The following is a 24922-nucleotide window of genomic DNA, read 5'->3' on the forward strand; positions in this document are numbered from 1 at the left end:
CGACCTTCTAATGACAATCACTACTAAGGAAATCAAATCTAAGTTCTAAAATACGCAAGTGACTGAAATCCGTACTACGAACGAATGCTATACGAAACACGATCTAGAATCATTGAATCGATCTCAAACTCAAGGGGAAGTCTATACACTAGGTAAGAACAACACCCTAAAGACTTGAACTGCAAAATCAACCTATAACCACTCCGTGCGGCAAACGCGTATGAAGACAGGCCGAAAAATACAGGTGACCGAAACTTGACCCCGATGGTACTAATGCGTAGCTCTACTCGTTGTGGTTCTATAGATATGCTGCACACTCTATTCCGACACACGAGTTGGAAGAAAACTCACACCGAAGCTCGTAGGAACTTACCACACATAGAAGCCGATAGCGCGCACTCTTGGTATCTGTGCGTAGCTCTCACCGTTGCTAACACAATGGCGGTGTCGCTTCTCCAATGGCGGCCCCATAGCCCGCGTAGCAAGAAGATAAGACTCTCTCTCTCTCTCTCTCTCTCTCTCTCTCTCTCTCTCTCTCCTCTCTCTCTCTCTCTCTCTCTCTCTCTCTCTCTCAGACACAGTCACGGTGCTCAAAAACTCACTTTGATTAATAATTGAATCCCCTTAGGTTACAAAACTTTGGCTTATATACCTCAGCCTTGGAGGTGAGAACATCTCTAATTATTTACATCAACAGGTGAAATTACTTCGGGATTACAAGCTGGAAACTCAATTGAGTCCCGTTACTTAATGAATGGCTCAAATCAAAATTAATGTCGGAAAGACATTTATTACAATCAATGGTTACAAAATGATGGGTGTGACCCTCTGCTGGCTCAACATCCTCCCCTTCCTCATCCTTCTCTTCTTCCCTCTTAGAATCCTCGGCATGATTATTTTGCTTTCCAATATAATCGATGATGGCTTGGTTTGCTAATGTCATGTTGTATTCAGAGAGCTTGTCTTGCAGATCACTCTGCATGGTCTCCATAAGTGCCTTTAGATTGTCCATATTCAGATTGATGCTGCCTTCTAGACTCATAATTTCAGCAAGATTATTATAAACATATCTCTTTGTAAGAGAAACCTTTATTGCAATGTGAGCCGTCATCAGTTCTTTGAATCCGCTTCATTCTTAGCATAGTCTAAAATCTATTAGCGTCTCTCAAGACTGTTGCCTTGTCTTTCTTTAATTGCTAATTTTCAATTTCTATCTTCAACAACTTTGACTGCAGGTCATTAATTGTCCTTAATGATTGATTTTCAGTAATAGTATGCTTGAGTCTTTGTGGAGACACATCCTTCTAAAGTTTTTGAATCTGATGTTGGTTGCTTTCTAGTTCTTCTTTTAGCTTAACCATCTACTCATTAGGATCTGATGCATCCATCCTCTGTCCTAAGGTGTTGACAATGGTGTTCCATGATGATTGGATAAGCATTGAGCATCCATCAGGTACGTTTTCTTGGTCAGATTGAATTGGCTCATAAACCATTATGGGAGCCATGTATGGTAAGTATGCCAAATCAGTTGTTTGAATGGTCAGTCGTCCTTTGAGGGGGTTCTGCTACAACTATTGTAGTTTACCTTTCTTGGCTATGGATATAGCCAATTCACTGAAAGGAATTCCATTGGCTGGACTATCAGGTATTTGGCCCTTTCCCTTATCTTTGACCGCCGCTTGTTCAACACTTGTTGTTTCTTTCTAGCCCTTTCCAGTGATGTTGTCTGTTGGAGTCTACTCCTCCTTCTAGCCCTTCCCAGCACTAGTCTGTGCTGGAGTCTGTTTTTCAGGTGTGGCTGAAGTCCTGGCCTACTGAAGGTTTTCTAGTAGGCAAAGACTTGACCTGACTCTCAAGTTGCTTTAAAAAAGCAGTCCTTTTGGCCAACGTATTCCTTGGTTTCTTTGAACCACTGGCTTCCACCTGTGTGGGCTTCGTCTTTTGTCCAATTAGGGCCAACTGATTTCCTGGATCTTCTTCATATGAAGACAGCTTGACATTGTTAGTCTCTGGAATAGGGTTCAGACTCCAAGCCATCCTTACCTGGTCATTAGCTTCTGGCACAGCTGCATAGTATAAAAATTGCTAGACATACCAAGCTTTGAATACACTCTAGGATTTCAGCTCCGTAGTCTATTAGAGCACATTGTGAGATAAAATCTGACATAAATTTATTTTAGCTATAGCATTTAATATTTTTTCCAGTAGCATAGAAAACAAATTTTCTGACACATACGCGGGACTATTTTTCAAGCTAACAGCCTCATCAACAAACCTGTAAGCCGAGGGGACGTCTAGTCTGCTACTGGAACCCCTTATGCACTGGCCTTGTGTTTCTTCTTGGATTCTTCATCCTCTTTCAGAGCCGCACTTATCTGTTCAGCAGACACTGTGGTCGGCTTTGGCTCATTAGGCATCTTGAAAGCATGAGCGATGTTGTCAGGAGTTTTTGTGACTTTGACACCATTGACAATAGCACTGCCATCCTTGGCATTAAAAGAATCAAGACCTTGCTTGATTATGGACGTGTCAAAATCTATCATTGTGGTTGGACTACCACATGCAAGTCCCATAGCTACAGCAGCACTTCGGCCTGCTCAATGAACACATACCTTTGTATCTTGCTATGTGAAATAAGTGATAGAGAAGCTTTAAGAGAGGTGATGATTGCGGAAGTTTCATCTATGGTATCTTGCATCTTCTCCAACATTTTCCTTCTACCCACCATACACTGCGAGGATGGTAAGTCTGTAGAGGAAGGATACTTACTTGGATAGTCAAATCCATAGCCAAGTGTGTCAGGTAGGAATAGGTAGGGATCAACAGATTCTTTTGACAAGGAAGTTTGTGGTTGTAGTAAAGAATCCTCAGAGATTGGCGATGGAAAATGTGTAACAGCAGGTAGGCATCGCGTAGGATATTTATGAGAAAGAATGCTCACTCTCCTTAAATTGCTATACGGGTTCGTGCTAAAAGCTCCACTACTTACCGTTCCTAGAGTTTTGTGCACCATCGATGATGTGGCATACATGCATTCGCTAATACTTCCCATGTTCCCTTTAATGATTATCACATGCAGTCCCACTGGTCCTTTTCCCCATAAAAACTGATACTGACTGTGATACTTTACTGACTCTGCCGCGCTGGCACTATTTTGTCATGCTAAAACTTTTCAGACACCATGACTGGCTCTGGTATTGGTTGTACATGGAAGAGGTTTAGAATGGCTGGTTCTAAAAATTCCTGACCAACAGTACCTAGAATGCCAGTATCTTCTTCTCTAGAAGTCTCTTTCTCATTAGAATAATATGGCTTGATCTTGGCCCCATTATAAACACCAGGCAACATTAATCCAAATAAATCCTTCAATCTTACTATGCCATTGGAAAACACCTAGTCGACTTCATACGGACCAGCCCAAGCTATCTTTAAGTTTGGTTTCTTAGGGCTAGTTTGGATTGATAGAGCAAAACCAAGTCTCCCCTCTGGAATTCCCTAACTTTGATTCTCCTATCATGCCAATGCTTTCTTCTTTGCTGACCAATATCCTGTTCCAGCATAGCACGTTGTCTTAACTCATCCAACTATATTAGTTCCTCCAATCTTTGTTTAAAATTGTGATTAAAATCCGATCCACCGCCATCTTGAGACTGGGAATCACGAATTCCATAGGCACTACAACTTTAGTACCATACACCATTCTGAACGGCCCATAGAGCAGTTTCCAGATTCAGATTCCGGTGGTGTGGCTCCTTCTGTACAATCTTGGTGCAAATGTTCTTGATGGTTTTGTTACTGCTTTAAGCTTGCCCATATTACACCTGGGATAATATGGCATTGACTTCCTGTGTTTCACTGAAAGCATTTCCATTAGAATATCCATAGTACCATTAATAAAGTGTGTCTCTTGATCAGACACAATCTCCACAGGGCATCCATAACAGCAGATAATATTTTCAAATAAAAATACAACAGTAGAATTCGCCATGTTATCTGGAAGAGCCTTGGCCTCTACCCATTTGGTGACAAAAGAAGTGGCCATCAATATATATTGGTTCTTCCTTGGAGTGATTTTCTTGAATAGACCCATGATGTCCAGACCCCATTTCATAAATACTCCCAGTGGTTGAACTGGAGTAAGTGGAGTCATATCTGCTACTGTTGGTCTGCCCATCCTTTGACATATATCACATGTTCTGCAGAAACTTCTAACATCATATATTTGAGTTTGCCACCACATACAGCCTGCAAAATATTCTTGTAAGTAATATCAGTGGAGAAATGTCCTCCGAAATCCCCATCGTGTGCTTTCAAAATAACTTCATTCTTCCTTCCATCATCACACACCTTTGAAGAACCCCATCTACTCCCATTCTATATAGAAATCTTCCTATGATGGTGAACATCAGACTCTTAATAATTAGAGCCTTCTTCTGATTCTGAGTCCAGTTTTCTGGGAATCCTCCTTTGGAAAGGAATTGATATACATCATACCATTCAAGATCTATGTTTTCCTCAGTTGTCCTCTGAAACAGATCTGCATCCATCCACTGGCTCATATCTCAAGGATACTTCTGAGTAGCCATTAGTACTTCCAGATAGGAAATCAACACCACAATGGGATTTACCGGGCTTATGACATATGCGAAATTCAAACTCCATCAGGAATATCATCCATTTAATCAATCTTCCTTGAATAATAACTTTGTTAATAAAAAATAATAGTGCATGATGATCCACATAAAAATGAAACACCTTGCCCAACAAATAATGTCAAAACTTAGTGGCACTGAAAACCATTCCTAAGGCTTCTCTCTCTGCAGTAGTATATCCTTGTTCAGCTCAGCTGAATCTCCGACTAGCAAAATACACTGGATAATTAGTCCTCTCTTCTGGTTGAGCCAGGATTGCTTCCATTGCCAGTCCCAAAGCATCAACATGCACATAGAAAACAACTTCCCAATCAGGTTGTTGTAGTATTGGCTTATCAATAATGGCATTCTTCAAAAACTGAAAACTCTCCTCACATTCAACAGTCAAGGTGAACTTGCTGGTTTTCTTTGTGAGCTCATACAAGGGTAATGCCTTGGAAGAAAACATATGAATAAATCTTCTATAAAAATTGATATATCCCAAGAATGAACTTAACTCTGATGTTGTGGGGTGCCTTGCCTTGCTCGACACTCTGGATCTTATCATTGGCCATCTCTATGCCATTCCTGGACACTATATGTCCCATCAGTTATCCCTTCGAGACCAAAAAAACAGATTTGAATGGAATCAAACAGATCCTCTTTTCCTTACATCTTTGGAAGACCATTTCCAAGAGTAAAAATGAAATCATCCATAAATATGGCAAGAAATCGGTGCAGTAATTCACTGAATATTTCCATCATACACCGTTGGAACGTTGCTGGAGCATTGCAAAGGTTGAATGGCATGACCAGATACATGAATGCACCCCATTCAGTAATAAAAGTGGTTTCACTCCGATCATCAGGAATATGTTAGTCGATTATAACCACTATAGCCATCCATGAAGCTATACATCTCATGGCCTGTAATCTCATCAAGAAGCATGTCTGTAAAAGGTAATGGAAAAGGATCCTTGATTGTTTGAGCATTTAGCCTTCAATAATCCACAGAAATTCTGAGCTTTCCATTCTTCTTGGGCACTACCACAACCGGAAATAACCAATCACTACTAGCTACCTTTGTGATGAATCTAACCTTCAGAAGGTTGGGGATTTCTCCTTTGACCTTCTTAGTGTAGTTTGAATTCATTCTATACCGTTGCAGATGCACTGGTCTAGCATCTGGATTCAGAGGTATTCTATGTTGACAGACCTTTGGATCTACATCTTTTAGGTCGGTATGTTCCCATGCGAATACGTCTTGTACTTCTGGAACATGTGTTGGGCTTTTTCTTTCATTCTTGGGTTCAGATGCTTGTTTACCTTGATCAGTCGAGGACTTTCCTCAGAAGACAGATTCCACTCTTCGATTTCCTAATCATGTAGTAGCAACCAGTTAGGGCCACCTCCCTTCCATTTGGTTGACTCCTCAACATAACTCCGGGATGGACCTTGTAGTTCTGAACTGTCTTTCTGAGCTTCAAGAACTTCTTTAGAGTGCACTTCTTCAGTGGCCGCTGGTGTACTGGAATTTGAGAATTCTTCTTTGGAGTCAACAGGTTTCTCTGGCCGTCTAGTTAGCTGAACTGGTCATTCTCCAGGATTCAGTTTAGTGAACTGATCTGGAAATTACTTCCTTTTCTTTTCAGCATGATCCTTGTCACATAATATTGCATTGAGATCTATCTCGTCCAATGAAAAATATTCATTGCTATCATCATCCTCTCATCTTCTTTACCCCATACGTTTTGCAAAGCTCTTCTGGTTGCACTGCCTTTCTCCAACTTCTGGTATTGTTTGTTTGGACCTGAATTCTTCTACTAGAACCCTGTATTATGAGAGTCTGATTGGCATAATCGTGAATAGCATGTGACGTTCATAGCCATGGGCATCCTAGTAGCATCCCATATGCACCTTGCACATCCAATACTTTTCTTTTTCCACCCTTATCTGCATATTTTTTATCATTCCTGTTGCTTGCACAACTCTATGATCGGCCATCCGAACTTTAAATTTGATGGTTTTAGTTTTGTGATACCCATTTTTTGTTGAAGGTGTGCCCCCAAGATGTTTATACCTGACCCTCCATCCAGTATGACACCGGATAGCGGTTCCCATTGTTTTTTGACTTTGTATTCTACTTAAATTATGACACTTCATCATCTCTGATAGCTGTAAGGTCAACCTTTCTTCACTGTCTGATGAATTTTGCTACTTCAAGCAAAGTTTTTTTGATGTCTTCTAATTTAACTGTCAGTTTTTGAATTCTTTCACAGATCTTTACATGAATTTTATCTCTCTCTTGATCAGAGTTTTTTACAAAATTCTTTACATGAATTTCTTCTCTCTCTTGATCAGAGTTATTATCAAAACTTGAGGAATTGGGACCATCTGCACAGTGCCAATCCTCTGCTCTGATTTCATCTTTACCCCCTTCATTGTTTCCCATTCCAGTTATATCTGTTTTGACATTTCCTAGATCTTCCTCCAGTCCCTAGGCTACAGCCAACATGGTCTCAAAAAGTCCAGATCCTGAATGATCTGACTGTCTTTTCTCAGAAGACTAGGCTAGTATCTTCTAAATAACTCAAGCCTCAGAACTTTCTGGATGCTCAGGTAGCTTCTTGGCTAGATCTTCTGTGATCTTAGCCACCAATTCTATCTGCTCCTACTATTCATTGACTACCTTCTCTTTACCCTTTGCATTCCATACCTCTCTCTATTGAGTCCATTTGCTAGTTTCAGCACTGACTAGTTTTACCGACTCATCTGGGATTTCCTCAATGACTACCCCTTTACTGTGTGTAATTGCTTGTATTGGAACTAGATCTGGGGCTTTTGCCTCAATATCCAGAGTACTGGGCTCCTCTCAACATTGAGTTGCAAAGTGTCCATACTTTCCACGAGTATAACAGTTAAGGCTTTGGTTTGAAAATTACCATGACCCCGGCCTCGGCCAATACCTCCTTGGTATCTGCCGTGCTCAGTACCAGTGCCACTGGTACCTGTTTTCTCTTCTTGGGGTACACTGGTTGTCTCAGTTCTAGCTGGTTCAGCATTGGTAAATTCTACTACAGACAAATCCTTTCCTTTCTTGAAGTGATGAATGCGAATGCCACAATTGTTTCATAAATGACCATACGCTTTGCAATAGGCACATTGTGGACATTCATTGGAAACATGATCTTTAGATTTGCACCTTGAGCACCAAGTTTCCATTCTCCTAACTAGTTGTCTAGTCTGGCTGATTTCAACAATCTGCCGGGCCGTTTCATCAATCTTCTTGGACCAAGACCCCTTCTTAGCCTTGTCCTTGCTCTTCTCATCTGAGCTACTGCCAAGGATGCTAGAGGTCTCACTAGGATTGGAATTCTTAGAGGAAGAACTGCTACTACTGGACCTCCTCTTTTTGTGGCTTCTCTCCTTCTTAGCTTGTTGTTCAAGCTTCAAAGCTCTCTACACTAAATAATTGAATTTCTTTGTTGGTGCAGGTACCTCTTGTTCTCTGAGATTCTTACTACAGAACCCATTTAGAAACCATGCACGTAGCCTCTTTTTTTATGGTGGCTCCTGCAACTGCCTCAAAGGATGTACTCATCATCCCTATTGTTTGAATACTCTAGTCTAAAAGCTTTGAGCAATTTGTTATATGATCTGAGTTGGCAGGCTGGGTAATGGTAATACCATTTCCTTGCTACGTCTTTTAGTGTATGAGGAAAACATTCTCCCCAGTCATCCTCATCAATATTCTTCAACTCAGCATACTGTTCAAAAGCTTGAATATGAACATCTGGATCATGTTTCTTTCCTCCTTTGAACACTAGGAAACAGATTTTCAATGAAGAAGTATAATCATGCCGGCCGGGCATCGTCTTTGCTTCTTCTACCCTTGAAAGCCTCATTTTGTCGAGAAGACTTTCTGTAGTGATCTGTGTCAGCATCCCAATCAACTTCTTCTTCAATCTCAATTTTTGTCTCTTCTCTGGCTTTTCTGTTGGAACTGTGACAACTGCCTTTGCTACCCTTGGCCCCATTTGCCTTGTGTGTGGACCGAGAACTCTTGGTTTTGCGTTCTTTTTGCTATGCCCTTGTCCTCCTCAAATGATTCGAGTGTTGAGAGTCCTTGGCCTCATCAGCATGAATGTGCTCCTCGTGAGCCTCAGTCTCACTCTTCGGGTCCTTCCTATAACCAAACTATCTTTTTCTGATACCTCAAGAATAGGGTCGACGCGGTTGGAATCACTGCCTAACCGGGTTGACAATTTGCGACCACGACTGACTTTGGGCACCATGTGTACAACTAAAAATTCTAAATGGAAGATAAGAGTTTTCTGGTCATAGAGCGAGAAACTCTAACCACCGTGCTTGCCAAAATGGAATTGGAGCTGGTCTCTTCAGACAGTTGATTCTAGTGTTAGAAATTAGAGCTATTGGTTATGTCATCAGTTAAGTTAGTGAGACTATGATAGAGTACTGATTGGATTGAAATAGATAACTGAAGTGGAATGTTATCCTGAAACGAGACCTAACTAAAAGACTGGAAAGAGTAATTGCAGATTTAGATTAATAGCTCAAGAACAACCAGTATAGTGTATAATGGGTTTAAGCTCAGATGATTATAGAAGCAATGATTACAGAGTGAAGGTAGAGGCGAAGCGCTTGTAAACCCGAAAGTTCTTAGAAAGCTAAAGATGAAAGACAAGCAACTAAGAAGCCCAATTACAATGTAGCGGGTCCTATGTGTTACGGCCCAATTACAATGTAGCGGGTCCTATGTGTTACGGCATTAGCCGCACATGCGGTCCTGTGGTCCTGCGGAGGTCTGGACACAGCGGATCAAGAGTCAGGAGTCATGCGGTATGCGGCGGCTGGAGCGGCAGTTCTTCATAGGATATCATGGGATAGGAGTGTGTGCACCGTTCCCGATCTGTGCTGGAGCAGCGGCTATATATGGAGGGGCATACTTGTCTTTTGATGTAACTTAACCAATCTCTATGATATTCATGGCATTATCTATTGTACTCTGTGTGTGGATTACAGATGAATGAAGCAAGGGTTGTTCTGTGTTGTGTACTTTGTGCTTCCTTCTCTTGTCATTCTGTTCGTTGATGTTCATATAATGTAGTTGCGGGTAATCATTCCCGTAATGCCTATTGTTCCTGTGTGGGCAATAGCCATTACATCTGGCGACCACGATGCGTGATGAACAGCCTGCGATGAATATGCATGCGCACTAGGTCGCAGGGTTCGCCTGACCCTGTGGTTCCAATTGTAGGAAGACGTCGGAGGAGAGGCGGTTCAGATGACTTTGTTTTTTCTTCACCGCAGATTGAGGAATCTGTATCTCCATCACCAAGCCCGGTGCGTGGTAGGAGGTTGCGGCGAGCGAGACGTACTCCGCTCAGTCAGTCATGTCCTCCTGTCGTACGTTCACCCTCACCCACACAGGTTGCTCCACCACCGTCTCCGGTAAGTAGTCCGGGAGTATCTCCGCCACTGTCCCCACCCCCTAGTGCTCGTCAGCTTTTTCCGGTTGTCCAAATATCTTGATGATCATTTCCAGACGTATGCTGACGGATCCATAGCGTTTCTACGAAGGTTTCAAACGGAAAAGACAATCCCTCAACATTTGGAGAAGCTTCGAACGCTCCGGCAAAAGTCATTGACAGTGGAGGATTACGCTGCAAAATTTTGGATGCTTTTGTAGAGGGTACCTCAGGCACAAAGACCGGCAGTGGAAGTACTGAATGACTATTTTTTGCGGGGTCTCAACAAGGATCTCAGAATGGCTATGGCGACAGTGGATAAGGTAACTACTCCACTGGATACTGTAATTGCTTGGGCTGTAGTAGCAGGAGAGGCTTTAGAGGATACAGAACATCCAAATAAGTCAAAGAAGAAAGATAGAAAGAAATCTCATTGGAAGTCACAGGACAGTGGCAGTGATAGTTCGGAGTCGGAATCCGTAGGATCTGATTCCTCGGACTCAGGCAACAGCGATTCGGGAAAAGAATCGGAAGAGACACCACGGAAAAAATCCTAGTGTCACGGGAAAGGTGTATCCTCCGGATCGACGGAATCGATTGCAGTGGCTAAAAGTCTAAAGGAAATCTGGTGTACCCAATGTCGGAATCCGGGCCATGCTGCTCAAGAATGTGCAATGAATCAGAAGTGGTGTGCGATTTGCACGACCAATACTCATAATACAGTGGAATGTTATTTCAATGGCCGGGGTCGTCGAAGACGAGGGGAATCTTCTACCTGGCAACAACCACAGATAGGGCAGGGACAAGAGCCTGCTGTGGTGATGGCTCATGCTCATACACCAGAGCCGCCTCTGCAAGGTCAAGCAGGAGGACGGGGTCAAGGGGGAGGACGAGGCTGCGGAAGAGGTGGCCGAGATCCTAATCGCCCCAAGACATGCCTTTTCTGTTTGGGGGATGTTCATTGGCGATCTGAGTGTACTGAAGCTATGGAATACGATCGAAAAAAGCAGGAACGCGCTGCAAGGAAACAGCCAAGTGTGGCTATGGTTTAGATTGAAGGATTGGAGGAGTTTGACCCAGCGGTTTCATTAATCACGCGATCGGGTAAAAATGTGGTTCCAACTCCCGATGTGAAAATTCCGGATTGGACGGCTCAGGAAGAGGTGCGGAAAAAGACTGTGTCCTGGTTGCCACAATCCGCACTACCAGTAAAGACAGCAGGACCATCGACTATGCCAACCACTGTAGGCCTGGAAATAAGGGAAGGGAAAGCTGGAATTAAGGGTGATATTAAAGAACAGGAGGAGTGGAATTCAGTTTGGAAAGAGGTTCTCACGTCACCAATTCAAGTACCTCTGGGTTCATTGCTGAAATTGGTCCCGAATTTCCATAATGCATTGCTGCGACAAACGGCCACTGAGCTGAGGGAAGTCGCCATTGTGAAGGTTGAAAGCGAGGATGATGATTCAGCCTCGTTGCTGGCGAATAGGATCACGGATACTCGTATTCCGGAACTTTCAGCTCGATACCATGGCACATACATTGACAAGGTACTCTTGGATGGAGGAGCGAGGGTAAACATTATCACCCAAGCAGCGTGTGAGCGTTTTGGTCTCAGTGATTGGGAGCCTGCACCCTTTGTAGTCCGCATGGCACATCAACGAAGAGTGCAACCAGTGGGTTTACTTCGGGGTATTGTTTTGGATGTAGCGGGCTTGTCCTTTGTTGTTTCCTTAGTAGTTTTGAATATTGAAGATCATAATCAGGATTATCACATTATCTTGGGGAGACCCTGGTTACCACAAGCGAGGGTAAAACATAATTGGGAAGTAAATATGCTTACAGTAAATAAGGGTAAAAGAAAAGTGCGTGTGATGTCGGGAACATGCCGACAACCAGTTTAGGCAGCATGGCTGGTGATAGCAGAAACAGTTAATATGGTGGAAGGATTAGAAGAGGATGAAGAGGAACGATTTCTCAAAGCGAATCCGGATTTGGTTTCTCTATACCTTGCAGATATTTCTTTGATTCCGAAAGGGCATTCGGTGGGGGTTTCAGGAACTCCAAGAGGAATAGGGGAGCCCCAACAACAGGTGCTTCCAAGTCCTGAGTCACTGGAGGACGTGATTCAGCAAGAACTAGCGTTTGAGGTGCAAATGGAAGAAATTACAAGGGTTAAGGAAGATGAATTAGAGAAGGTTTTTCTTGGGGAGCAAGCGGAGTCGCAGCCCATATACATTAATAAGCAGTTGGAAGCAAGTTTTAGAGATAATTTGATCAAATTACTGATAGAGTTTAAGGATGTTTTCGAATGGGAATATGCGGACATGCAGGGATTGGATCCTAAGTTTTATCAGCATACGATCAATCTGAAACCGGATGCGGTGCCCGTGAAGCAGCATTCGTACAGGATGAATCCGAATGTGGCAAAGCAAGTTAAATTGGAAATTGATCGCCTGTTGGAAGTGGGTTTTATTACCCCTATTGATAATCCGGAATGGATTTCTCCAATTGTGGTAGTACCAAAGAAAAATAAGCAAATCCGAATTTGTGTGGATTACCGAAAATTGAATGCCGCTACTATTCTAGATCCTTTTCCTCTCTCGTTTTTGGATTCCATTTTGGATGATGTAGCAGGACATGAGATGTATACTTTTTTGGATGGCATTAGTGGATATAATCAAATCAGAATGGCATTGCGGGATCAACCAAAAACAGCTTTTATTACCGCATGGGGAGTATTTTCCTGCACAGTAATGTGGTTTGGATTGCGGAATGCACCTTCCACTTTTCAACGGGATATGTTTCAAATCTTTGGGCCTTACTTGACGGATTTTTCTGGATGATCTCAGTGTTTTTGGAGCACAATTGGAGCATTTGCAACAATTACGGTTATGCTTTACGAAATGCAGAGAGGTAAAATTCAGTTTGAATCCTTTAAAGTGTGCATTTGCTGTTCGCAGTGGCAGGCTCCTGGGGCATATCATCTCTGAAGACGGCATTTCTGTGGATCCGGATAAAATTTCCGCAATTTTGGAAGCGCCTACACCGCGGAATCAGAAACAGTGCCAGATTTTCCTGGGTCAAGCCCGATGGCATGGGAGGCATTTCACTATAACATATGTGCGGTATTATCGCTCACATTACCGCACAAAAACAAACAAACTTGAAATATAAAAATTTCGGTACGCGGCAAATACTATGGCAAAGCTGGCGGTAATGGTCTAGCGGTAACTGATGCGGTAATGGATGCGGCAATATTTCCGCAAATATTACCACGTGATTGCTGCAACAGTACCCTCACATATTACCGCGTCAGGCTTATCGCGAGCATTACCGCGAAGGGATTTATTATAAAAAAACAGATGACCGTTTGGATTGTCCTTTGCAGGACCATCCAAAAGGTCATCTATTTTTTTATTTATTTTAGTTATTTTACAAAATTATTATTAATTACAACAAAATATCACAATTGGACAATACATTGAGCCAAAAAAAGATTGATAATTTCATTTACATAAGTGGAATTACAATTGGGGGAGGTATTGAGCCAAAAAATGATAGGTATTGCATTTACATAAAGGGCAAAAAAAGCCCGCGTGTACAAAATAGAGTATGGTCATGTGGGACAGGGAAAACGGGGCCCGCGTATACAAAATAGAGGATGCTCATGGGGGAGTTGGCGGCATTTCACGTGGAGCTCCTTGACTCTGCAAAACCATTAAAAAGAAACAATTAACACTTTGTTATTTAATATTTGATATAAAATCAACAATTTGATGATTTAGATAAGATTAAACTTACATGTTGCAGACTTCTGCACGCATTTTCGAACTCCTCTCGAGAGATCATTTGATTTTCAAACAGCCAACACCAAGTTTGATACTCGGTATGGTTCTCTCTATATCTCTGTACTTCTCTGGTCGGGCGACTCATGGTAATGTTATACTGACAAAAAATAGCAACCAATTCATTAAATGAAAAACATTAGATTTTTTACAATAAAACTAATATTTTTACTTACATATTTGTCTTTCCAAGCCGTTTTTCCTCCCGAACCATAATGCGTAGGAGCATGATGGGATCTGGCCTCAACTTGACGCGTATACATCCTCGCACCGGTTGCCCTTTCGTCCTCTTTCTCGCCCATAGCGGTCTCCCACTCCACATCATGGACATTTCCTGGCTGATAGCTATGCTCTAGAGACTCCATTGTCTTCTTTGCCGCTCTCCTCACACTAGATTTTTTGTTCTTCAGAAATGTTTTGACATGCTCTTGCAACCATTGCCTTGAGAATTGTTGCCCCTCAGGGTTGGGGAAACACATGTCCATGGTTGTCTCTATATATGTGAGGTTGTAGGGATCTTTCTGATCAAATTTGAGAAAACAATTGATATATGTGGAGTGGATTAATTGGTTGACGTGTGTGCGGAATCTCCTACCCTGTGCTGTCCCGAGATCCACCATACCTCCTCTATGAACCTGGTAGTATAACCCGCGAGCATCTGGTGAAGGCATTTCATGGTCCTCATCTTCTACTAGAGCAGGGAGCGGTGACTCTGGAGAAGAATCTGTAGTACCCCCCCCCCCCCCCCCCCCCCCCCCCCCCCCAAAACAACAACTAGCTCCGCTCCCTCGTCGAGATTGACCAGCGCTAGCGCTCGAGCTGCCCTGATGCTGACTGCCAGAAGAGAGCCGACGTGAATCTGGGACAGAAGGTGGGATAGGTGATGGATAGGTGATGGATAGGTGGACGTCCGTGGCGTTGGACCCTGTGGCGTCGCACCCAACGGCGTCGGACCCTGGGGCGTTGGACCCTGTGAAGGAAAAGTTGAACCTGGAGCTGTAGCTGGAAAACTCTACAGGTATGGAGTGCTACCAGTTGGAGTAGAGACATCTGATAATCCAAAAGCTGCTAGCTGCGCCGGTGAATAGCGCTGTGTAAGGGTCTGCTATGAACCTAACCACTCAGCCCGAAGACGCAATGCCCTTTCCACATCTGGATCGGTCACAGGTACGGCAGTGGACCCACCTAGAGCGTCCCGAAACCAACCGAACCCTGATGATGACTGCTGAGGCGACGGCTGTGAATGATAGGCAGAGAGAGCGTCAGGATATGACATCCCGTCTGCCATGAAATCCTCAATGCTGCGAAAGCGTGGTGTGGAAGAAGAAGACATGGTCTGCATTTATTACGACAAAGATTAAACTAGGATATAAAATTTGAATATATGATTAAAAATTTACACATTGATTTTTTTCAAACATTGGATTTTTTAACATTGGATTCTCTATCATATCCAATGTTGAAAGAATCCAATGTGGAAAGAATCCAATGTGTGTCTACAACCTATAAAAGAGTCTTGCAAAGCCTTGAGTGCTAATAAGATATTAGTGTGTGTATTGGATAATAAGAGATTATTGTGTTTATGATTAGTGTGATCGATTGCGTGATCACTTGGACGGTCATTGGGGCCTAATACGTCACCTACGACTTAATCATGGAGGTATGTTTCTGTTTTTGTGTTGATTTTTGTTTAATTTAACATAATTAGTGTGTGTTTTAGTGTTGGCTTGTGTAATTGGCTTGTGCACACAGTAATTAGTGTGTGTTAACATACACTAATTAGTGTGTGCATTAGATTGTGCACACACTAATTAGTGTGTGCTAACATACACTAATTAGTGTGTGCATTGGCTTGTGTAATTGGACTAATCACACACTATTTAGTGTGTGCATTGGCCAATGGAATAGTGTGTGATTAGTCCAATTACACAAGCCAATGCACACACTAATTAGTGACACTAAATAATATGTGTATTGACCAATGCACACACTAATCCAAAACTAATTAATGTGTGCATTGACCAATCACATTGGCCAATGCACACTGTGCTATTAGTGTGTACATTGACCAATCACATTGGTCGATGCACATACTAATCACACACAAATTAGTGTGTGTTAATGAGCACTAATTAGTGTGTGCATTGACCAATCACATTGGCCAATGCACACACTAATAACACACTAATTAGTGTGTGCATTGACCAATCACATTGGCCAATGCACACAATAATAGCACACTAATTAGTGTGTACATTGACCAATCACATTGGTCAATGCACACACTAATCACACACTAATTAGTGTGTGAATTGGACAACCCCATTGGCCAATGCACACACTAATAACACACTAATTAGTTTGTGCATTGACCAATCACATTGGCCAATGCACACACTAATAGCACACTAATTAGTGTGTACATTGACCAATCACATTGGTCAATGCACACACTAATCACACACAAATTAGTGTGTGTTAATGAGCACTAATTAGTGTGTGCATTGACCAATCACATTGGCCAATGCACACACTAATAACACACTAATTAGTGTGTGCATTGACCAATCACATTGGTCAATGCACACACTAATTAATGTGTGTTAACACACACTAATTAGTGTGTGCATGACCAATCCCAAATTTAACATATTAGGTTATGCAAGTAATAAAATCTAACAAGTTTAGATTTTGCAAGTAACTGATAATTAACAAATTTAAGTTTTGGTGTGTCTTTACTTACACTAATTAGTGTGTGTAAAGAACACATGCACAAATTAGTGTGTGTAATTAGTGTGTAAAGAACGTACACATGCACTAATTAGTGTGTAAAGAATGTACACATGCACTAATTAGTGTGTGTGTGTATGCATGTGTGTGCATGCGTGTGTATGAGTGTATGCATGTGTGTATGCGTGTGAAAAAATAAAAAAACATAACAACAAAACTTACATGGAATTGAAGCTCTTGTTGGGAGAGTGTAGGAGAGTGGAAGAGTAGAGATGGTGGAGAGTAGAAGAGTAGAGATGGAGGTAAAGGTCAAGGTTGTGAGGTTTGCGCTCTTGGCTTCTGTGGAGAAGATGATGAAATTCGAATTTTAGGACTTTGAACTTCGCGGGGCACGCGGTGTCCCTATTTATAAAAAAATTTGAAATTTGATTTTCTGCTCCTATTACCGCGAGCATTACCGCGTCTCTTACCGCAAACATTACCGCGTATATTATCGCGATGCAAATTCGGGCCAAATAAACAGATGGCCACGTTCTGACATTATTACTATTGATCCTCACAATCTATTGGTACTATGTTTTTTATAAAATATATATAAAATGAAAGTATTTTTAGTACTTTGAAATTGACATTTTTACCTAAATGGTTAATTTTTACTTTTTACTGATATTTTATTAACATTCTTTGGTAATTTGATTTTAATTAGTGTATGTAATTTATTAATGTAGGTTGCTTGGGATGATTTTGGCCCGTCCACTGAACCGGATAGATCACGGTGGTTGGCCGAGCGATTACCATGCCCATGCGTGCGGTATAAATGTGCCATTGCTCGACTTCGACGGATATGCTTGAGCCATGTAGAAGATTATGGACTATGGGACGATCCTCGCAAGCCTGCATGGATGGAAACAAACGATCCGCGAATTGTTGCAGCTATTGACACCACCCCACATTGGCGTGTGGTTGGTGGAGGAGGGGAAAGGAGGGTGGAAGAGAGCATGCGCCAGGAATCCATTAGAGAGGGAGGAAGCACATTAAATCAGCCAAGTACTGCTGCTCCCTCTTATCCGAGTGACCACATCCCATCTCCTTACGTGGATGTAGAAGACGACCATTTGCATAGAATGGTTGAGGATCTCTTTGCACGAGAGGAGGAGCATGAACCAGAGTGTGCATGCGAAGAAGCTTCCGAGCAAACGAGGAGTGAGCTACTCGATTCGTCACACACCGCACTATATGATAGATGCTCTTACTCCATTTTAAGGGATTCCCTCGAAGTCCTTAACCTTCAGACGATGTTTGGATGGAGCAATGCTAGTGTCGACGCACTTTTGAGGTATGTTTACAGATTGTGAAGGATGCTTGTGGAGTGCATAAATTAGCTTCTAATGTACTTTCTTCTTGTGATAGGTTGCTAGGAAAGATGCTGCCAGCTAGCAATCACATGCCAGAGAACAGACGAAAAGCCCGCAAAGTGGTGACTGCATTAGGGATGGATTATGATCGCATTCATGCTTGCGTGAACGATTGTGTGCTCTTTCGTAATGAGCATGCCGATTGTGACACATGTCCATCGTGCGGGGAGCCTAGGTTCAAAGAAGGAATGCAGAGCAACAGAATTCCACGTAAAGTTTTGAGGTATTTTCAACTCATCCCTCGTATCCAACACATGTTTAGATCGAAGGATACGAGCGAGCTTTTGAGTTGGCATGCAAAAAACCGCTCCACAGATGGTATTATAAGAGTGCCAGCTGACTCACCAGCGTGGAAGCACATAGAGGACACATGACCAGAGTTCAGGGATGAGCCTCGTCACTTGAGGATTGGGTTAGCTAGTGATGGAGTGAATCCATTTGGGCACCTCTCTACTTCATGGAGCACTTGGCCGATGGTTGTTGTAAACTACAATATTCCGCCTTGGGAGGCAACAAAAAAGGGAAACATTTTACTATCACTTCTCATTCCAGGAAAGCACAAGGTAAAAAAAATGGATGTATATCTGCATCCTCTTATTGATGAGCTTCAAGAACTATGGAGAGGCATAGATGTCATTGACATTTCACGGCCACCACGAGACCGCAATGCCGTCATCAAGTGCATCCTCATGTGGACCATGCATGATTACCCAGGATTTGGAGAGGTATCTGGTAAGTATGCACATGTTAATTGTACTCTTTGCTTTAGTTTTATTGTCTCATGTGTAACATTTGTTTACCTCTTGGCAGGATTGGCAACATCTGGACATAGTGCGTGTCCCACTTGTGGCCCTTCCCTTGTGACAGAGCGACCTCCTCTTCTTGGGAAGGTGATCTATCCCAACAACCATCGCTTCCTACCTCCTTCACATCGTAGATATGCTCCCCCTATCAATGGAGTGCAGCCGTTCCATTGGAACATGGCTGATTGGGCGAAGCATTGGGAGGAGCATCATGGTACCTCACCGCCTCCCAATGGGTTGCCAAAGGGTATGTCGAGGTACTCAATCTTCTTGTCTCTCCCCTATTGGGCTTCATTGAAAATTCAGCACTTATTGGACCCTATGCATGTATTCAAAAATGTTGGGCAAGCTATATGGGATCACATAATTGGCAAGAAGGATTCATTGGGTGCTAGGGAAGATTTAAGAGCCATTAGAAGTCTCCCCCCTTCAGCCACGCCCCGCATGGGGAAGCGAGGAAAGATGATTCTCCCAAAAGCACCGTGGATAATGTCAAAGGCAGACCAAGAGCGGACAAAGCAAGTTATTGCATCCATCAAAACTCCAACGGGATATATGCAGTCACTCAAAGGTGCTTTCACAAAAACCAAAAAGGGTGGCTCCACTCAATTGTATGGATTGAAATCCCATGATTGGCATAAAATCCTTCAGGTAAGAGTAGAACAATTTGTGGTGTCTATGTGTCCTTATATATAGGTTGACATTCACTTAGATGTTTTATTGCTTGTAGTTTGTACTTCCCATAACTATTAGTGGTTATGGGAACACTAAGGTGACAGCTGCAATATTCAAAGTGGGTGAGATTGTGAGGTAATGGGTTTTTTTCAAGTACTATATCATGTTGTGCATGCATGAACTTTGGAATTTTTTTTCATCTACTATATAACGTTTGCCCTGTAGATTTGTGAGCTCCAAGGAGATAGAAGTAGAAGCCATACCAGTAGCCCATCAGCTAGCAGTAGAGGCAGTGTGTGCTATTGAGGATGCATTCCCACGTACAATCCTTGTTAGCCAAATACACCTATTGCTTCACCTTGTTGAGGAGATTGCCATTTGTTGGGTGGTTCACTCTAGATGGATGTTCTTCTTGGAGAGATTCTTGAAGACTTTAAAGGATTTTGTTAGATTGAGTTCACAACCGGAGGTATGCAAAATAAATACAATATAGATAGCATTTAAACGCTATGGAGTTACTAATAAAAATATGTGGTTTTAATGTTTTCAAGCGAGCATGGCAGAAAGTTGGGTGGTGCAAGAGGCATTTGTGTATGTCTCACAGTATCTCATCACAGTGGATCCATCATTGCCTCGTCTGTGGAGTGAAGAAGAGGATCCTAGGAAGCACTCAACCATTCCCAGTGGAAAAGGGTCACTCTTGTTCATGGATAGAGAGTTTCATGCCATAGTCAACAACTACTCTTTACCCAATGCCACTATCATGACCAAATGGGTCAATATGTATTTGGAAGCCTGCGCAGCTAGAGAAAGGGATAGAGATGCATGCAAGAGGTCCCATGGAGGTAGACGTGCACCTCCTTTTCCTAAAGAGCTTGCAAAATATCCTGACTTGATTCAAGTAGAGTGGATCCATAATGCCATGACCAATGCCAAAGCACAAGGAGAACAAATAAGCCCTAAAGAATGGGAGTATGCGCGAGGATGCTTGCGCAAGGTGAGTGTGTATATGTTATGTATGCATGTATGCAAATCACTTAATGAAATGCGATGTAACCTCTTATGCATTGTGATTGTAGGGTCTCATTTTCAACTCCATTTGGTCCGAAGGCCGACATTTTCGCACCCGCAAAATAGATGAGCGTCGAACCACTAATGATTGTGGCGTGATGGGAAACTTTGACACAACAACAGATGAGGTCAGATATTGTGGTACTATAGAGAGAATAATCAAAGTGGATTTCATATCTTTTCACAAAATCCTCTTTGAGTGTCGATGGTTTGCGGGTGAGGTCAAAAGACATGAAAATGGGCTCATTATGGTGGATTCCACCCAATTCCATCGGGGAAAAACTGACAACTTGGTGTATCCTAGTAGTTGCGAGCAGGTAATTTAGGCTATGTGCAATTAACTTAAATTAAACATTTAAGTTATGTATATCAGCTTATTCTTAGTGTGTGACGTACAGGTCTTTTATGTGCCATGTATATTTCAAAGAAGACTTTGGTATGTCATTCCAGTCACGCCGCAGGGTAGATCTATCTTTGCAGAGACGGACATTGAGCCAGTAATTGATCCCATCATACCATCACCACAAGATGCAGAGGAAGATGCAGTAGAAGTTGAAGAAGGTCAGCCAAGCCTTGCAAATAGTCATCTTGAGGAGGAGGAAGAGGGAGAAAGCGATGATGATTCTACAGGAGGTGATGGAGAGGAGGAAGAATATCTAAATTTGTTTATTGATTTGAATACTATGGGTCTAAATATGGATCCTAGTGCTTGTAGAGATCTTATACAAGATGAGAATTAAAAAAACTCTCCATTCTTTCACTTGGTGTAGTATATGATTAATTTGCAAATGTTTCGTTATGTGCTTATGAATAGTATTTGTAATGGTTTTGTTGTGAGTTCAATGATTTATGTATAGAATTTTTAGAGTGAAAGAGAGATTAAGTGAAGTGAGCAAGCATTCTGGAGAGTGTAGGAGTTGTATTGGATTTAAATGGAAACCCGCGGGAGAGGGAGGGGGAAGGGGGTCCAGCCTGTCTTAGCGGTAATGTTTGCGGAAATAATCACGGATATTTGCGTGGTAATATGTGCGGTAAAGTGCCTCTTCTGCATCAAAATGATTCTCTGTCCTCATTTTGAATTCCTCTCTCTTGTTTTGCGGTAATGGCCCGCGGTAAACACCACGATCTCTCATAGTGTTTGCGGTTTGTCGCGCATTTGGCAATCCCTATTACTCATGCAGCTCATGCTATAGATTTCGAATGGACACAGGAATGTGATTTGGCTTTTTGAAGATTAAAACTGCAGCTCTCCAAAGCTCCGATTATGCTGGCACCGAATTGGGGACAGGATTTTCATGTGTTCGTGGATGCTTCGGATCGCGCTATTGGCAATGTGTTGATGCAGGAACAAAGTCAAGGATGGTTCCAACCGGTCTATTATGCCAGTAGACGATTATCATCTGCAGAAAGAAATTATTCAGTAACGGAAAGGGAATGTTTAGGGACGATTTATTCAGTGAAGAAATTCCGGCACTATCTGTTGGGCCGACGGTTTTTCTTCCATGTGGACCATTCGGCTCTGTTATACCTAGTAAGGCAACAAAATTTGATGGGAAGATTGGCCCGATGGGTGCTTCTGTTGCAGGAATTTGACTTTGAGGTCATACACAGGCCAGCGGCTCAGCATGCGGTGGCTGACTTTTATCTGCATATTTTTTATCATCCCAGTTGCTTGCACAACTCTGTGGTCGGCCATCCAAATCTTGAATGGTGTTGCTTTCAAGTTTGTGATCCCATTCTTTGCTGAAGGTGTACCCCTAGGATGTTGAAACCTACCCCTCCATCCAGTATGACACCGGATAGTGGTTCCCATTGTTGTCTGACTTTGTACTCTACCTGGATCACTAACACTTCATCATCCCTAACAGCTGCAAGGTCAACTGCTCTAGCATCGGCTTTAGCCTCCCTTTGTTGTTTGATGAATTTCACTGCTTCAGATGTGAGGGCCATACCCAAACTCGACCCTACTCACCTCCCTCAGTCCTCCAGACTGTTCCAGGGAGTGACGTAGATCTATCTGCAGGTATCCGTCCCACTTGGGACCGACATTCAAACAAGACTCCGGCCTATCTCGAATGCCAACCCAAGGGGGTACATCCCTTCAGTCAATGATTCTATCCACTTCTCATAATCAATCTGTCCTTGATAGCTTTCCACACCCAAAATCGTGGTCCTTAGTCTTAATTCTCTTGATCTTTAACTTGAGGATCTGCTCTTGATTTCTTGTTCTCCCTTGGTTCATGGCGATAACCCCTTTTTCCTTACAAGCAGGCACGGCAATTATCACTTTCTCCTAAGAAGAGGGATCTTGCAATCCTACCTGGTTTCGCTCGTCCCCGATTACCCATTTTTATCCCACGTAGTCCTAGTGTTTAACATAAAATTTTTAAATCAACATCCAGCCATCTGACCCTCCATATCCCCCCACCCACCGAACCATTTCATGAAAATCCCTTCTCGAGGTAGTACTTAACTACTATGAAATCAGGAAGACATCAGTCTATCAGACATCATCAAACAACAAGCATCATGCAATCTGTTGCATACCCTCGTTCAAGGAAACTCATCTGGTTATTCTCACCAGATCTTTATTTAGAAACTTTTATTTGCTATAATTAGCTTGTAACTAGTTTTATTACTAATCATGCAACACATTTAGTTTCAACCAATTCATCTTGCCTCCCCATTCAGGCCAAGATAATCGGTTACAAGCCATCAAAATGGCAACACCTTCACAATATTCCCAGAATTAAGTGTTTGGGAAAGGCTCATCAAGTAATTTAATCATTCCTTCCTACGAATTTTATTTCGAGAGATATAGCACCATCTGGTGACAGATGCACAGGATAGCCCCTATATTCCTAGCCTTTCCAGTTCCTCTTTAAGCAACCAAGTCGAACAAATTTCCTTAATTAAATTCACACCATCCTCCCTGATAATAACCTTCTAAGCCAACTATTGGCATTAGGCCATACCTGGATTATGGCCGATTTCCAATAAGATACCACGGGTACTTCACCCGGCCGGGCAAAAATAAAACAAACCCATTCATCCCTTATCCCTCAGGCATAAATGACCTAGGTATAACAACTTGCCAGTTACACTGCCCTAGCTGAAAAGGGCCAATCTCCGACAAGTTCCCCAAGAGAATCCTCTCTTGAATGGGCCGGCCTTTCAATCAAATTGACCCCAAGAAGATCCATCTTGGTTCCCGGTCATTTCCAGAAAATCTTCAAAACTCCTATTTAAATCTATGTTTTGCAATGGGCTATCCCTATCACCTCTCGAGATTCCTTTTTTTTAACTCCTAGTTGGTAATTTTCAGGTTCATTCATTTATCAACCTTAATTTCTACTTTCATTAATTATCTACCAGCCAAGGTTATTTAGAAAATACAAACGAGTTTTTGCCATAGGCATTTGATGGTTAATGTCTCTTTGGAAATGCCAACGTTTTTAAGTTCAATCCCTGTTTTGTAGGATTCCCAGGTTTGTGTAATCCTTTGCCATCCATGGGGCATCTCCATGGAATCTTATAGAGTTTCCGGTGCAAACAACACAGAGATCAATTCCGCGAAGTTATCCCCTATCTCCCCCATCACGTATTTGCAAACAAACTTGAAATTGAAAACTTTAGAAATACTCTTCAATACCAAGAATTGAACTACTTCTATCGAGCTTAGACAACTACTCTTTTCTTATGGTACCTAGCTTTCCATTTTAAGAAGCTAGAAGGTCATCCTATAATTTATGAGTTTTCGAGCTTTCCATTAAAGCTTAAACCTAAAATACAAGGTAGTCACTAAAGCTTACACCTAAGTGCAAAGTTACCATTAATGCTTAGCTTAAGAGTACAAATCTACCTTTAAAACTTAACTTAATGATGTATAGATACTCTTAGCACTTAACCTATTTGCGACGTTTCCATTAAAGCTTAAACCTAAAAATGCAAGGTAGTCACTAAAGCTTACACCTAAGTGCAAAGTTACCAATTAAAGCTTAGCTTACGACCAATTAAAGCTTAGCTTAAGAGAGCAAATCTACCTTTGAAGCTTAACTTTATAATGCATAGATACTCTTATCACTTGACCTTGATTGCAAGGTTTCCATTAAAGCTTAAAACCTAAAAATACAAGGTAATCACTAAAGCTTATATCTAAGTGCAAAGTTACCATTAAGTCTTAGCTTACGAGAGCAAATCTACCTTTGAAGCTTAACTTTATGATGCATAGATACTCTTATCACTTAACCCTAATTGCAA

The sequence above is a fragment of the Adiantum capillus-veneris genome, chromosome 14 (assembly GCF_014529385.1).
Source record: "Adiantum capillus-veneris isolate H3 chromosome 14, ASM1452938v2, whole genome shotgun sequence".
Classification (NCBI taxonomy): Eukaryota; Viridiplantae; Streptophyta; class Polypodiopsida; order Polypodiales; family Pteridaceae; genus Adiantum; species Adiantum capillus-veneris.